Below are 15,216 nucleotides of genomic sequence, written 5' to 3'. Positions count from 1 at the left end.
CCCTTGTCCTTTCAGTCATCCTTTTGCTTCTTTACTGTCTGATTCTAATCAGAAATTACCCCTAATTCTGCCTCTTTTTATATTTCCTCACCCATCCCATCGAACCCCAGGTTGGGTTGCAGCTCTCAACACAAGTCCTTCCTCATAGCACACCTGGCCTCCATTTCATATAACCATTTAGGGCCACATTTCCAGCTGATGTCACCTGCCATATATCTGCCCCATCAAGTTACCATATTTTCTCACATACACCATGTCCTGGATTATAATACGTACCTTATTTCTGAAAGGCAGAATGAAAAAAAATTCCAAAGCTACAGCTGCATAGAGCAAGGTTAGAGCTTAATTTTCAGTTCTCTCACCCTCCCTTTCCTGCTTAACTAAAGCTGAAACCCTAGCTGTTGCTGCATACTGCTCTTCAGGGGTGGAGCTATGATTTTGAAAAGAGCTAGTTTCCAAGGCTGTGAAATAGGAGGAGAGCAACTAGCAGACAGTGAAATTGCCCTAAAAAGATTAGCTTGATCAGTGGAACATCAAGACCATTAAAAAGAAGAGAGGGTCATTTCCACCTCTGGAGTGAAGAACAATGAGCCTTTAAGCCAATGGACCCCCTCAGCTTCCAAAAAAATCATGCCACAGCTGCTGCATGGTGGAGCAGGAATCAAAGCAAGTGGGCTGTATCCCAGTCAGGAAATCAGCTTCCCTGCTTAATATATTCATCCCAATTTTAGGGGACTTATATGGGGTGGGGGGGCGGAAAGGTAAGTGTTGTATGTGGGAAAATACGGTATATACATTCTGTTGTAAGGGTCTATGCATGATGGGGTCTGGAACTTAAATGCTTCTTGCTGGTGAAGTAGATCCAAGAACCTACTTAATCCTGCATCCTAACCTATGCAACAAAAAGGTAGGACGCATTGCCCTGAGCTAGGGAGGCTGCTGAGCATCTGTCCAATAGCCTACAGGATTCTGCAGTATGCTATTGGAATAGCTGCTGTGTTATTGGGTGTTATCGGTGTCATTGTTGTTATCCTCTTTGGGTGTTTTTGATGTGCTGTCAGTCTTGAAGTCTCAGGACCTGCAGTGCTGGCAAAAGTCTCAGGCAGAAGATTCCAGCACCAAATCTAGTCTTGAAAAACAACCACAGACTCAGTTCAGGGGCAGATTCAGCCAAGCCCTAACACGTTTTGGCCTAACAAGTACGTCAGACCAGGAGTTAAGTCATTTGTACCTGCAACAAGGTAGTAGCTACAACATCACGCAGGCTCCCCCAGACCACTACAGAAGTTTCCCTGCTTTCCACTTCTCCTTCTATACAATAATCAAAACAAATTACATATTGCACTCCATCTGCATCCTGAGTATCTCAAGCCATCCTGTACCAGGGGCTTGTTTCACATTCTGACCTGCATGCTCCCATTCCAGCCTTATCATCCTGGTGTTGGATTATCCTTGTACCACCATCTCCCCCTCCCATCTCTTGGTGGGAATGCACATCTGGCCCACATGCCAAATTTTGTTAAGGTGAGGAGTTCCTACATCGGTCGGGTTTGCTGGCGAGGCCTACTCTGGCTTTAGCAAAGCCTTTGTGTGAGCAGCAGTATTGATCAATGTTCCAGCGAGGCCATCAGGCTGCATCCTGCAGTGAAATGATGCAGATTTACACAACCGGAGAGTCTAATCCACTGACCCTACTTTATGAGCCAGAACCAAGACATCAATGTACCCTACTTAGGGACCTACTTAATTCATGATTTCATGGATTTTGAGGAAACCCAGTGGGAGCCAATGGTCCTTGCTGCCTTGCAGCCCACCCTGGAGGGGTGATGGCGTGGCATGAAGGGCAGCCAACAGCCAAGATGGCAGCTGCCCCATGCCCCTCCTCCTCCATGGGGCCTCTGCACCAATCAGCAGTGAAGGATGGAGCCACCAGGAAATCCCCGGAAAATCAGGCCTTTGTGCCATGACCAGGCCATGACTATTTCTTTGTCCGGCCACAAATTAAGCAGGGTCCTAATCATACTGGACCTCAAGCCTGCTAGGCTTTACCTTCAACAGCACTGCAATGTGAAGAGTCAGCAGCAGCTACAGTTAAAGACCTGGATGTTTTTAATGGATCTGAATCACCAAAAATTGCTTCTGTGTGATTTAGGTTCATTCTGCAAAATCAAGTTTGGTCTTTCCTCACAGACATTTTTGCTGGCAAGTGGTGACTGAGGTTTTTTGGGGAGTGGCAAGATGAGGCAAGCTGGAAGATTTGGCAAATAAGATTAGTTACGGTTTTTTGGAAGGCAAGTGAGGTAATGTAAACAGGGGGTGAAATCAAGTATCAGAACTGGTTCTTCATGAAGTGTGGTTGATTCACTAAATGGCAAAGCCCCTAGCAGAGCAACTGAGTTTTGCTCTACAAGAAATCAGGCCACAAACCTAGAAGATTCAAAGTCACGTCTTCAATGTGTGCATTCTGGACATGCCTGTGTGAAATGTCAAAGAGATTTGGGGAGAAACAAGCTGATAATAGGGTTAAAAAGGTGAATTTCATCCAGCAAAAAGTGATAGATCTCTTCCACTGACCCAACTGCTCACTGAGCATTAGACGTGCATTTGAGCTCTCCAGAGCCAAGGCTCAGTGCTAATAATTAAGGCTGTCTAAAGCACTGCCACAAATGTGGCTACATGGCTTTTTGTTCAGGACATACTCCATAGAGAGCTGCATGGCGCATTCGAGGATGCCACCCTGCAAGGTGTAGGAATATGTGGCATATGCAAGGTATTTCTTGCAAGGTATAGCAAATACGTGATGAAGATGTACCTTTAAAGTGCTGGGTGGAGGAGTTTTACTGGGGTGTTTCTAGCAGTGTGCGGGTCGATGGTTGTGTGACAGATTGGTTTTCAGTAGACTCAGGAGTATGGATTGGCCGTTGGAGCGGGGCGGGTAATTCAAACTGTGGGCTTTAAAGCCACAGGGTGACGTAGTTCCCAGCACTCGGGAACCAGCAGCAGGGAAGAGAGGAGCCAGGCACATGTGTGTCCATAACGCACGTGTGCCCCTTAACCAACTGACTGACCGGAGGCGGCGGCAGCAGCAGCAGCAGCAGCAGCAGAGGAATCGGCAGCGGGGGCAGCAACAGCTGATCCCCCGAAGGTAAGTGGGGCGGAGGAACCCGGCACAGTTGAGCCGGATCCAGAGGGGAAGCCCCCCGGGTCCCATATAGCTGAGCCGGTAGGGAGCCGCGCTCCCAAGCCGCACAGCGCGAACAGAGCGCACAAACAGGCACGCTCTGTGAGAGCACGCCGGCGTTTGCGCCGGCGTTCGCACCGGCGGGCGGGCCGGGAGGGCCAGGAGTGGGACTCCTGTAGGGGTAGGGCATAGACACCACACAGGTCTACAAACAGCAGCTCAAAATGGTGTCTACGAGGAGTGCTGCTAGGGCCTCTGCCCAGGGGGACAAGGCTAACCGGGGCTGGTCTGAGGTCTCCACCCAGACTGAGCCCATGGGGGAGCGGATGTCCCCCTACCTCCTGGCCTGTGGGGGATCCCCAGCAGGGCCGGGGGGGGCAGAGATTGGGGGCCCCCACACCTGTCTGGCAGGTGCCCGTCTTAGGGCTCTGGAGGCACAGGTGAGGGAGCTCCGGGAGGAGGTTAGCAGGCTGAGGGGGATCAGGGAGGCAGAGGATGAAATTGATAGATATTTCCTTTCCCTGCAGGACCAGGCACTGAAGGAAGAAGCAGCCCGGGGAAAGCCCTCTGCAACAGAGTGGCAGACGGTCACAGCCAGGACCGGAGCAGCTCGCAGCAAACCGGTACCAGCTTCTCCAGTTCGACTGGAGAACAGGTACGAGGCCCTGGCGACCCTGCAGGAGATGGAAGGAGAGGAGGAAACCCTTGGGCAGGAAGAAACACTACATTCTTCACACTCCGAACAGGTCAAGAGATCCAAGAGGACCCAGAGGAGGAGGTGACGAGTGCTTGTCATAGGTGACTCCATCCTGAGAGACATGGAAGGGCCCATCTGCCGCCAGGACCCCGCAGCACGAGAGGTATGCTGCCTCCCTGGAGCAAAGATTCGGGATGTGATGGAAGTAATCCAGGCCAGGATCAAGCCCACCGATTACTACCCCATGGTCCTAGTCCATGTGGGTACTAATGATGCGGCCAGGAGAACCCCTGATCACCTGATGGCGGACTACAGCGCTCTGGGCGGCGTGCTGAGGGAGTTCGGTGCACAGGTGGTTTTCTCTTCCATCCTACCAGTGAACAGGCGCAGAAGACGGCAGGAGAACTGCATCAGAGAGACCAACTGGCGGCTTCGGCAATGGTGTCTCGAGGCAGGCTTCGGCTTCCTGGACAATGACCCGCACATCACGACGAGGGACATGCTCAGCTGGGATAGGCTTCACCTGTCCCCCAAAGGTAAGCGTGTGTTTTCTTCTAGGTTGGCGGATCTCCTCCGGCAGACTTTAAACTAGGCTCGTCGGGGGGAGGGGAAGTTGAGGGCGGGGGAAGCTGTGGACCACCAAACCATGTGGCACCCACAAGGACAGCCCAGCCTGAAGAAAGAGAGCATTGGGAACCTGAAAGCCATGGGGAGGCCAGCACTACAGCACAGGTAAGAAACGAGAAGGTAAGAATCAAAGGGCCCCTTGGGGCTCAGAGTGGGGGGGCAGCAAGGGCACCAGTTGCAGGGCTCAAGTGCCTATATACTAATGCTAGGAGCATGGGGAACAAGCAGGATGAACTAGCGCTCCTGCTTGCACTAAACACCTATGACTTAGTGGGGCTAACGGAAACCTGGTGGGATTCATCCCATGACTGGGCGGTACATATTGAGGGCTATAGATTGTACAGAAAGGACAGGGTGGGGAAGAAAGGGGGAGGGGTTACGCTCTATGTCAGTGAGCGATATACATCAACCCTCATCAAGATGGAATCCAGGGATGAGGAAGTAGAAGGATTGTGGCTTAGGCTACGTGGGGGGCAAGGAGAAAGGGATTTGGTGGTAGGGGTCTGTTACAGACCCCCACACCAAGGGTTAGAAATAGATGCGGGGCTCCTGAGGCAACTCTCAGAGACCATAAAAGCTAAAGAGGCGGTAGTCATGGGGGACCTAAACTACCCGGACATCTGCTGGGAGACGCAGACAGCAAAGTCCCCCCGCTCACGCAGGTTTCTAACCTGTGTACAGGACCTCCACCTGACACAGGAGGTGCATGGTCCCACTAGGGGGAATGCCATACTGGATCTCGTATTGGCAACGGGAGATGACATGGTAGCGGACCTCCAGATCGGTAGCCATTTGGGGGACAGTGATCACCTAATAATAGAATTCACCATAAGACGGCGAGTGGGTAAGGTAAGTAGTAGGGTGAAAGTGCTAGACTTTAGGAAAGCTGATTTCAATGAACTAAGGCGATTAGTCAAGGACGCACTGCAGAGTGGGAGATTTGAAGAAATGGAAGCCCAAGAAGGGTGGCTGTGCCTAAAGGAAACGATCCTTCGGGCACAAAGCAAGACGATCCCCGAGCGAGGCAAAAGAGGGAAAGGGGCCAGGAGGCTTCCCTGGCTGACCAGAGAAATCCAGGGCAGCCTAAGGGCCAAAAGGGGAGCACATAAAAAGTGGAAACGGAGAGATCACCAAAGACGAATATACCTCCTCTGCTCGTGCTTGCAGGGAGGCAGTTAGGCGGGCCAAAGCTACCATGGAGCTGAGGATGGCAACCCAAGTAAAGGACAACAAGAAATTGTTTTTTAGATATATTGGGAGTAAAAGGAAGGCCCAGGGTGGAATAGGACCCCTGCTAAATGGGTAGAAACAATTGGTGACAGACAGGGGGGACAAGGCTGAACTCCTCAACGAGTTCTTTGCCTCAGTGTTCCTAAGCGAGGGGCACGACAAGTCTCTCACTGGGGTTGTAGAGAGGCAGCAGCAAGGCACCAGACTGCCATGCGTAGACCCTGAGATGGTGCAGAGTCACTTGGAGGAACTGGATGCCTTTAAGTCGGCAGGCCCGGATGAGCTCCATCCGAGGGTGCTGAAGGCACTGGCCGACATCATTGCAGAGCCACTGGTGGGAATATTTGAACACTTGTGGCACACGGGCCAAGTCCCGGAGGACTGGAAAAGGGCCAACGTGGTCCCCATTTTCAAAAAGGGGAGGAAGGAGGACCCAGGCAACTATAGGCCAGTCAGTCTCACCTCCATCCTTGGTAAAGTCTTTCAAAAAATTATCAAGGCTCACATTTGTGAGAGCCCGGCAGGACAAATTATGCTGAGGGGAAATCAGCACGGGTTCGTGGCGGGCAGATCGTGCCTGACCAATCTAGTCTCCTTCTATGACCAGGTTACGAAACGCCTGGACACAGGAGGAGGGGTGGATGTCATATACCTGGACTTCAGGAAGGCCTTCGATATGGTATCCCACCCCATACTGGTGAACAAGTTAAGAGGCTGTGATGTGGATGACTGCACAGTCCGGTGGGTGGCGAATTGGCTGGAGGGTCGCACCCAGAGAGTCGTGGTGGATGGGTCGGTCTCGACCTGGAAGGGTGGGGGCAGTGGGGTCCCGCAGGGCTCGGTCCTTGGACCGATACTCTTTAATGTCTTCATCAGTGACTTGGACGAGGGAGTCAAATGTACTCTGTCCAAGTTTGCAGATGACACAAAGCTATGGGGAGAAGTGGACACACCGGAGGGCAGGGAACGGCTGCAAACAGACCTGGATAGGTTGGACAAGTGGGCAGAAAACAACAGAATGCAGTTCAACAAGGAGAAATGCAAAGTGCTGCACCTAGGGAGGAAAAATGTCCGGCACACCTACAGCCTAGGGAATGACCTGCTGGGTGGCACAGAGGTGGAAAGGGATCTTGGAGTCCTAGTGGACTCCAAGATGAACATGACCTGGCAGTGTGAGGAAGCCATCAGAAAAGCTAATGGCACTTTATCATGCATCAGCAGATGCATGACGAATAGATCCAAAGAGGTGATACTTCCCCTCTATCAGGCGCTGGTCAGACCGCAGTTGGAGTACTGCGTGCAATTCTGGGCACCGCACTTCAAGAAGGATGCGGATAACCTGGAGAGGGTCCAGAGAAGGGCAGCTCGTATGGTCAAGGGCCTGCAGACCAAGCCCTACGAGGAGAGACTAGAGAAACTGGACCTTTTCAGCCTCCGCAAGAGAAGGTTGAGAGGCGACCTTGTGGCCGCCTGTAAGTTCATCACAGGGGCACAGAAGGGAATAGGTGAGGATTTATTCACCAAAGCGCCCCCGGGGGTTACAAGAAATAATGGCCACAAGCTAGCAGAGAACAGATTTAGACTGGACATTAGGAAGACCTTCTTCACAGTTCGAGTGGCCAAGGTCTGGAACGGGCTCCCAAGGGAGGTGGTGCTCTCCCCTACCCTGGGGGTCTTCAAGAGGAGGTTAGATGAGCATCTACCTCGGGTCATCTAGACCCAGCATTCTTTCCTGCTTATGCAGGGGGTCGGACTCGATGATTTATTGAGGTCCCTTCCGATCCTAACATCTATGAATCTATGAATCTATGAGGTTATATAATCTCATCCGTGTTATTTCATATTCTAATTTGTGTAGCTGAAGCCCAAGTAGGAGTAAAAAAATGCTAAGGAATTGCCTCTCCTGAACCTTGTGTGCTAGGATGGCGTTATCCTGCTTTGAAATGCTGCCAGCCAACAGTGGCAGCAACTTTATAAGTTGCAATAGAAGTCCTCAGGTGCTTTACATCAAGGATGCTAGCACCAAAATCACTCATGCCTCCTTTGACAGGAGGAAACAACTGATCTGTTGACACTGCGTATAGAAAGCGGTGACTCCAAATGGGTAATAGTCTTTCTTTGGAGCTGGTTCTGTAACTGCAGGTGACTTTTCAATCTCTTCTAGGACCTCTATTTCAGTTGCAGTATGTGCCTAACTACTGTATTGAGTGGTCAGCCTGGCAAGGCTGACAGCTGTCTTACACAGACTAGAAACACAGGCATTAAAACAAGCTGGAGAGAAGCACTTAGAGAAAGCTTGCAAGGTCCACAGGTATATGGCCTTCTTCACAGCCCCCTGTGTGATTGTGTCACAAAGGAATTTGTGGTCTTGTGTCAGTTGAGAGTAAAGCAACTTTAACAAGGAGTATGGGGGTCAGATTCGACATGCAAATGTTGTGCTCCTGCAATGGGATAGATATGAGGTGGATGGAGGCAGAGTGCATGGACAACCATGAATGAGCTTGGAAGATGTGATCCTTAAAGGTAAAAGAAGCCCAAACCTTCCTCTGCTGAATTCTTAACAAAAAACGACAACTTGCAAAGAACACTTTGACCCTTTAAGTCCCCATGGCTACAATAGATATCCAGACCTGATTCTGGTGATACCAAAATAATAATTTCTTTGTTGGAAGAGGGAAATCCATACAGCTTATATGGTTCTAAATGAGTCCACACTAGGGCTTTTATTGGCATCAACATATCAGTAAAAACACCTCCCTCACACCCCATTTGATCCCTCCAAAACAGACTGCTAATTAAACCTTTACCCTACTTCTAGCTTACAATGTGGACTAAGCCTTAAGTCAATAAGATGGAGGACTCCTGCAATCCAAGAGGACCAGTAAGTTTTGCACAGCTGGTTGGCTTGGCCTTTTAAGCTTAAAGTAGGGAGAGAGATTCTGTGTAATTATCTCCAAATTGTGTTTACGGCTCACTGTTACCTCATGCCTTCAAGCCTGTATTTTAATTATATGCATTGCATGCCAAAGCAGGGCACTTGGGCTCTGATCCCTGGCTGGCACTTCTAAGAGCTATTGCAAATAATAAACAGCAACAACAACGATGATGATGACAATGGTTTTCAAAACCCAGCTAGACAAAGCCTTGCCTGGGATGATCTAGTTGGGGGTGGTCTTGCTTGGAGCAGGGACTAGATCAGAAGCAGACAACTATTTTGGCCATAGGACTGCTTAACAAGTTTTGGTGAGCTGTCGAGGGCCGCAAGGGTGGCCTCGCCCCTTGACAAGCACCCCACCCCCTGGTTGCCACCTTGGGACCAGATATCCCGCCCCTAACCTCTGATCTTTGCCACTGGAAGTCCCTCCCCTTGCCCCTCGAAGTACTTCTTTTGGGAAGGAGGTTTGCCATCTTGGAACCAGAAAAAAACCCACCAAATTATATACTAAAAATCAAACATCCATAATAATATATTTTTATTTTTTATATATTTTTTTGTTCTGATTAGTGTACATGTGTGCTTTATACATAGAAGTGATTTCATAATAGCTCCGAATGAAGTCTTACTCTTGTATATTGTGCGGGGTGTGGAAGAGTGTGGGGGTATGGGGGTTGTGGGGGGATGTGGCTGTGTGTATGAGGATGTGCATATGGGGGGAGGGCGTTTCATAGATTTCATAGACATTAGGGCTGGAAGGGACCTCGGAAGATCATCAAGTCCAGCCCCCTGCCCAAAGGGCAGGAAGTCAAACGGGTTCATAGGATCCCAGCAAGATAAGCATCCAGTTTCGTCTTGAAGGTGTTCAATGAAGGCGCTTGAACGACCTCCGGTGGCAGGCTGTTCCAGACCTTGGGGGCTCGGACAGTAAAGAAATTCTTCCTTATGTTCAGCCTGAAACGGTCTTGTAGTAGTTTGTGACCATTCGACCTCGTCATCCCTTGGGGCACTCTGGTGAACAAACGTTCCCCCAGATACTGGTGGTCACCTCTGATAAACTTGTAGGTGGCCATTAGATCACCCCTGAGCCTGCGCTTTTCCAGGCTAAAGAGCCCCAGGGCTCTCAGCCTGTCATCGTAGGGTCTGCTTCCCTGACCTCTGATCATGCGCGTGGCTCTTCTCTGGACTCTCTCAAGCTTCTCCACATCCTTTTTGAATTGTGGAGCCCAGAACTGGACGCAGTACTCCAGCTGCGGCCTCACTAAGGCCGAGTACAGGGGGAGAATGACGTCCCGGGATTTGCTTGAGAAGCATCTATGGATGCAAGCCAGTGTTTTGGTCACTTTACTAGCCGCAGCATTGCATTGCAGGCTCATGTTCATAATGTGGTCAATGGTGACCCCCAAGTCTTTTTCTTCCATAGTGCTAGCCAACATAGCACTGCCGAGCCTATAAGGATGCTGCGGGTTTTTCTTCCCAAGGTGGAGAACCTTGCATTTATCGGCGTTGAACACCATCAGATTCTCGTCTGCCCACTTGCTGAGCCTGTCCAGGTTAGCCTGGATCACCCGCCTGTCTTCTGGTGTGGATGCTTTGCCCCAAAGTTTGGTGTCATCGGCAAACTTGGCCAGTCCGCTTCTGACTCCAGTGTCCACATCATTAATGAAGATGTTGAACAGTATGGGTCCAAGGACAGAGCACTGGGGGACCCCACTGGTCACAGGACACCACGATGAGTGACTTCCATCAATTACTACCCTCTGGGACTGACCACGGAGCCAGTTTTCCAGCCAGTGGATCGTGGAGGACCCAAGGCGACAATTGGCCAGTTTCTCCAAGAGACGATCATGGGACACCAGATCGAAGGCTTTTTTGAAGTCAAGATATATGACATCAATCTCTTCTCCCTTGTCCAGGTGATAGGTCACCTGGTCGTAGAAGGAAATGAGATTGGTCAAGCAAGACCTACCCGCAACAAACCTGTGCTGGCCATCCCTTAAGATGTTGGCGTCGGCCAGTCCATTAAGGATGGCCTCTTTAATAAACTTTTCTAAGATCTTCCCCGGGATAGAAGTCAGGCTGATGGGCCTATAGTTAGCCAGATCCACTTTCCTCCCTTTCTTGAAGATAGGCACCACATTGGCCTTCTTCCAGTCTTCGGGCACTACACCAGAGCGCCAAGAGTTTTCAAAGATCCGCGCTAGAGGCTGGGCTATGATGCTCGCCAGCTCCTTGAGTTCCCTGGGGTGAAGATTGTCAGGGCCGGCTGACTTGAAGGTATCCAGCTTCTCAAGATGTTCCTTCATGAAGTCAGCATTAATGGAGGGCAGGGGATCACCCTCACCCGGACTTCCCGGCCCTGTAGAGGGCATGGGCGTCCCATGGGGCTGATGAAAGACCGACGCAAAGTACCTATTTAATAGGTTGGCTGTTTCCTGGGCGTCAGTTGTCAGTTGCCCCATCTGGTTCAGCAGGGGTCCAATGTTGCCCCTGCTTTTCCTCCGGCTCCCCACGTATCTGAAAAAGGACTTTTTATTGTCCTTGATGCTCAAAGCTAGTTGGAGTTCAGTTGCAGCCTTGGCTTTCCTGGTCAGCTCCCTACAGGACCGGACCAGTGCAGAATAATCCTCCTTGGAGGTGACTCCCATCCTCCATCCTTTGTAGGCCTTTCTTTTTAGCCTCAGGAGGTCTGCTAGGTCCCTGGAGAGCCAGGGGGGCTGCTGTCCCCTCTTGCTGCCTTTCCTCCGAGATGGAATAGACTTAGTTTGTGCATTGAGGATCGCTCCCTTGAGGAGCAACCACTCTTCTTGAACTCCCCTCTCCCTGTGGTCACGGTCCCTTAGGGCCTCACTGACAAGCCTCCTGAGCTTGTCAAAGTCGGCTTTCCTGAAGTCAAGGACTTGCGTGTTGCTGACCGACTTGCCAGCTTTTCGGCGGATGGTGAAGGTGATCAGCTCGTGGTCGCTGTCACCCAGCTTCCCATCGATCACCAGGTCACCGACTAGGTCATCCCCAGTAGCCAGTACCAGGTCGAGCAGCACTTTGCCTCTCGTTGGCCCATGGACTTCTTGAGTCAGGTAGAGGTCATCCACACACGAGAGGAAGCTTTGCAACCACTCAGATTTTGCTGAGTGATCCTCCCACAAGATGTCCGGGTAATTGAAGTCACCCATGACAACCATGGTCCTGGAGCATGCCGCCTCAGCCAATGCCCGGGCAAACTCCTGGTCAAGCTCAGGACTTTGGGTGGGAGGTCTGTAGTGGACTCCCACCATTGTGTCCCCTGTGCCGTGTTCCCCATGGATTTTAACCCAGAGGGTCTCCAGTCATCCACCCTGGTCACCAATATCTGCTTGCAATGTTGTTGTAAGTGTGGACATGGGTTGGTGGATATAGGGTTTGTGGGGACGTGTGGGTGTCTGTGTGGGTGGGTATGGGGTTTGTGGAAGGGGAGGTTGGCTGGGGGTGTATGTGTTTCTAGCAGTAAGCGGGGCTGTCCCCAGAGGAATATGAGTGGGTGCTGTGTTTGTGGGGTGTGATTGTGTGTGGGGGAGGGTGTGGTTGTAGGTCTTGGGGGGTTATGTGGGGTGTGATTGGGAGCCCCTGTATACACCCCCCTCACCCGGTCAGCCCCCCACCCCACAATAGCCCAGAGCCCTCACAACCTGCCACACCTAGATTCATAGATTCATAGATGTTAGGGTCGGAAGGGACCTCAATAGATCATCGAGTCCGACCCCCTGCATAAGCAGGAAAGAGTGCTGGGTCTAGATGACCCCAGCTAGATACTCATCCAACCTCCTCTTGAAGACCCCCAGGGTAGGGGAGAGCACCACCTCCCTTGGGAGCCCGTTCCAGACCTTGGCCACTCGAACTGTGAAGAAGTTCTTCCTAATGTCCAGTCTAAATCTGCTCTCTGCTAGCTTGTGGCCATTGTTTCTTGTAACCCCCGGGGGTAACCTACCACACCTCTACCACCACTGCCAACAGTGTTCGGCCCCAGCATGGCCAATGCCTGCTCTGCACAACCCAGCCTGGTGCATCCTGCCACCCCTGGGCATTCAGTGAGGCTTGGCAACTCCTTCCAGCTGCTGCCATTGCTGGCCCCAACTCCATGGTAGCAGGGGGGACCAGGGTGTGTAACCCTGATACCATGTGCCCCACACCAGATCTGGGCTGAGCAGTGGTAGCAGCAGCAGCAGCAGCCAGACTTAAACTGTTGCTGCTCAGCATGGGGGAAAAGCACCCCCCCCCCTTGCTGCTGCTGTCAGTTTTTGGTGCAGCTGCCCAGAGCACACGCCACGCCACGCCAGGCTGTGGTGCAGCTCCATCACCACCACCCCTGGGATGCCTTGCAGATGCTCACCACTGTCATGTAGGGCAGCTCAGAGGCAGCAGTGACAGAGCCACAGGGCAGACCAGCACAGCATTCGCTCTGGGTGGCTGCACCAAAAACTGCCCGGCAGTGGGAGGGGGAGGAGCCAATTTCCCCTGTGCTGAGCAACAGTTTCTGCCCATCCTCTACCACTACAGCTGCTGCTGCTCAGCCCATAGGGGTGAGCCTGGAGCTGGCCCTGGGGGCCAGGCTGAGCAGCAGTGGTGCAGAAGAGAACTGCTGCTCAGTGCAGGGCAAAAGTGACCCCTCACCTTCCCACTGCCAGAGCTTCATGGTGCAGCCACCCAAAGCTTGCGCAGAGCTGCCCTGCATCTGCTCTGCACTGCCACTGCTGCCCCATGGGGCAGCCCAGAGGTGAGGGTGACACAGTGGAGATGCAGGGCTGCACCTGGAAGCACCAGTTGTGGCAAGGGTGAGGGGCCACTTTTGCCCCGCACTGAGCCAAAGTTTCTCTTCTGTGCTGTTGCTGCTCAACAAAGATGGTCAAGCCTGGAGCAGATGCAGGGTGTGCTGAGTCGGGTCCACACATGTTGGTCCCCACTGCTATCATGGGGCTGAGGCAGTGGCAGCCAGAAGGAGCCTCTGCTGCTTAGGCTGCCTAAAAAGGCAGCCCAGCTGTGGAGCCACCCCAGCCCTGCTACATGCCCAAGGGGCGGCAGGACATGCCACGGCTGGGTACCACCTTAGCCAGGTGGGAACAAGGGACCCCCCATGAGCCAGATAAAGCCACTCCATGGGCTGGATACAGCCCACAGGCCATATTTTGCCCACCCCTGGACTACATGACCTCCTGAGGTCTTTTCCAACCCTAACTTTCTATGGTTATTTGTTTATTATTAATAATATTACTATCAAGAGCTTTTTCCTTTTGGGCATACTATCACAGTAGGGACAGTGAAGAGGCTCAGTAGTCTAGGAGACAATACACAACACACTTCTGGTGGACAACAGGAGAAAGCTCCCCTTTTGCCCCTTAGTGGCATAGAGCAGTATTGCTCACTGCACATCACTCTTGCATTCTTGGAGAAAGTGTTCCCTCCACTTTGAGGGCCCATTTTGAGAGATGCAATGGGCAGGGAGAAGAGAAGTCTCCTCCTCTCTCCATAATCTGACATCCTCTCTGGGTGCGTATGTGAGACCCTTCACTGTGCAAGAGACTAATTTATTAAATACAGGTAGACTAAATACAGGTAGTAGATTTACTGCGTATTAGCCAACGCACAGTAGTGCACTGTTACATAGCTGTCAATTGCTCCCAGTCATCCCAGGCAGCAAGGTAGGGGGAGGAGCTGTCCCCTCCACCAGACAGCTACCTCCTTTCCAGCCCCAGCTCTGATCAGCCAATTGGAGAGGGGGTGAGGACAATGTTCACCAAGCCCTGCAGCAGGCAGCTCCTGGGCCCCAGGTCCGATCTCAGAGATTGCAGCCGGCCCCGGCAGCAGGCAGCTGCCTGGGGCAGGAAGCAATGTCCCAGCCCCCACTCTGAGATCATAACCGCTGTGTGGGGGTCATAGCCCCTGTGGGAGGGCAGCAAAATATGTATTTATGTATTCATGAATTCATGAAACATGTATTTAGAGTTCACTTTATTATTGTAGTAAGAGACATGGTTTAACATGTGGATATATCAATAAAACGTTGTCCAACTGATTGCTGTCTCTGTCTTACTCTCTCTTCCACAAGTAAAACAGAAGACCACTATAAAGAGAGAGAATGTGGATTTTGGGGTATTTTACACAGTGACTTTGGGATTTTTTTTTTTATCAGCGATTTTTCAGTTTTCCAACAGGGAACACCAGAATTCCTGCTAGGACCCTGCCTGCTCAGAGCTGGCACCTTAGACCCAGCTGGCTGTGGCTGACCTCCTGGCCAAATGGGGCCAGGAGGACATGTTTTGACAGTTCAAAGCAGGCCACCACACCTGGAACATCTTCCAGGTGATAGCTGCCCAGATGGCTGGGCAGGGGGCACAAATGGCAGTAAAGCCGCACAGAGGCCAACTCTGCAGCCACAGCCCACTGGCAGCTGGCCCAGAGGGGCAGATGTCTCTATTGGCTCTGCAGTCCCCATCCGGGTCTGGCAAGTGTGCAGCAGGTCACAGCCAGGGAACAGCCCCCGCTGCCAGACTGCTGCAGTGGGTAGAGGGTGCA

Source organism: Alligator mississippiensis, chromosome 5, assembly GCF_030867095.1.
Source record: "Alligator mississippiensis isolate rAllMis1 chromosome 5, rAllMis1, whole genome shotgun sequence".
NCBI classification, from domain to species: domain Eukaryota; kingdom Metazoa; phylum Chordata; order Crocodylia; family Alligatoridae; genus Alligator; species Alligator mississippiensis.
Note: the sequence above shows the minus strand (reverse complement) of the source record.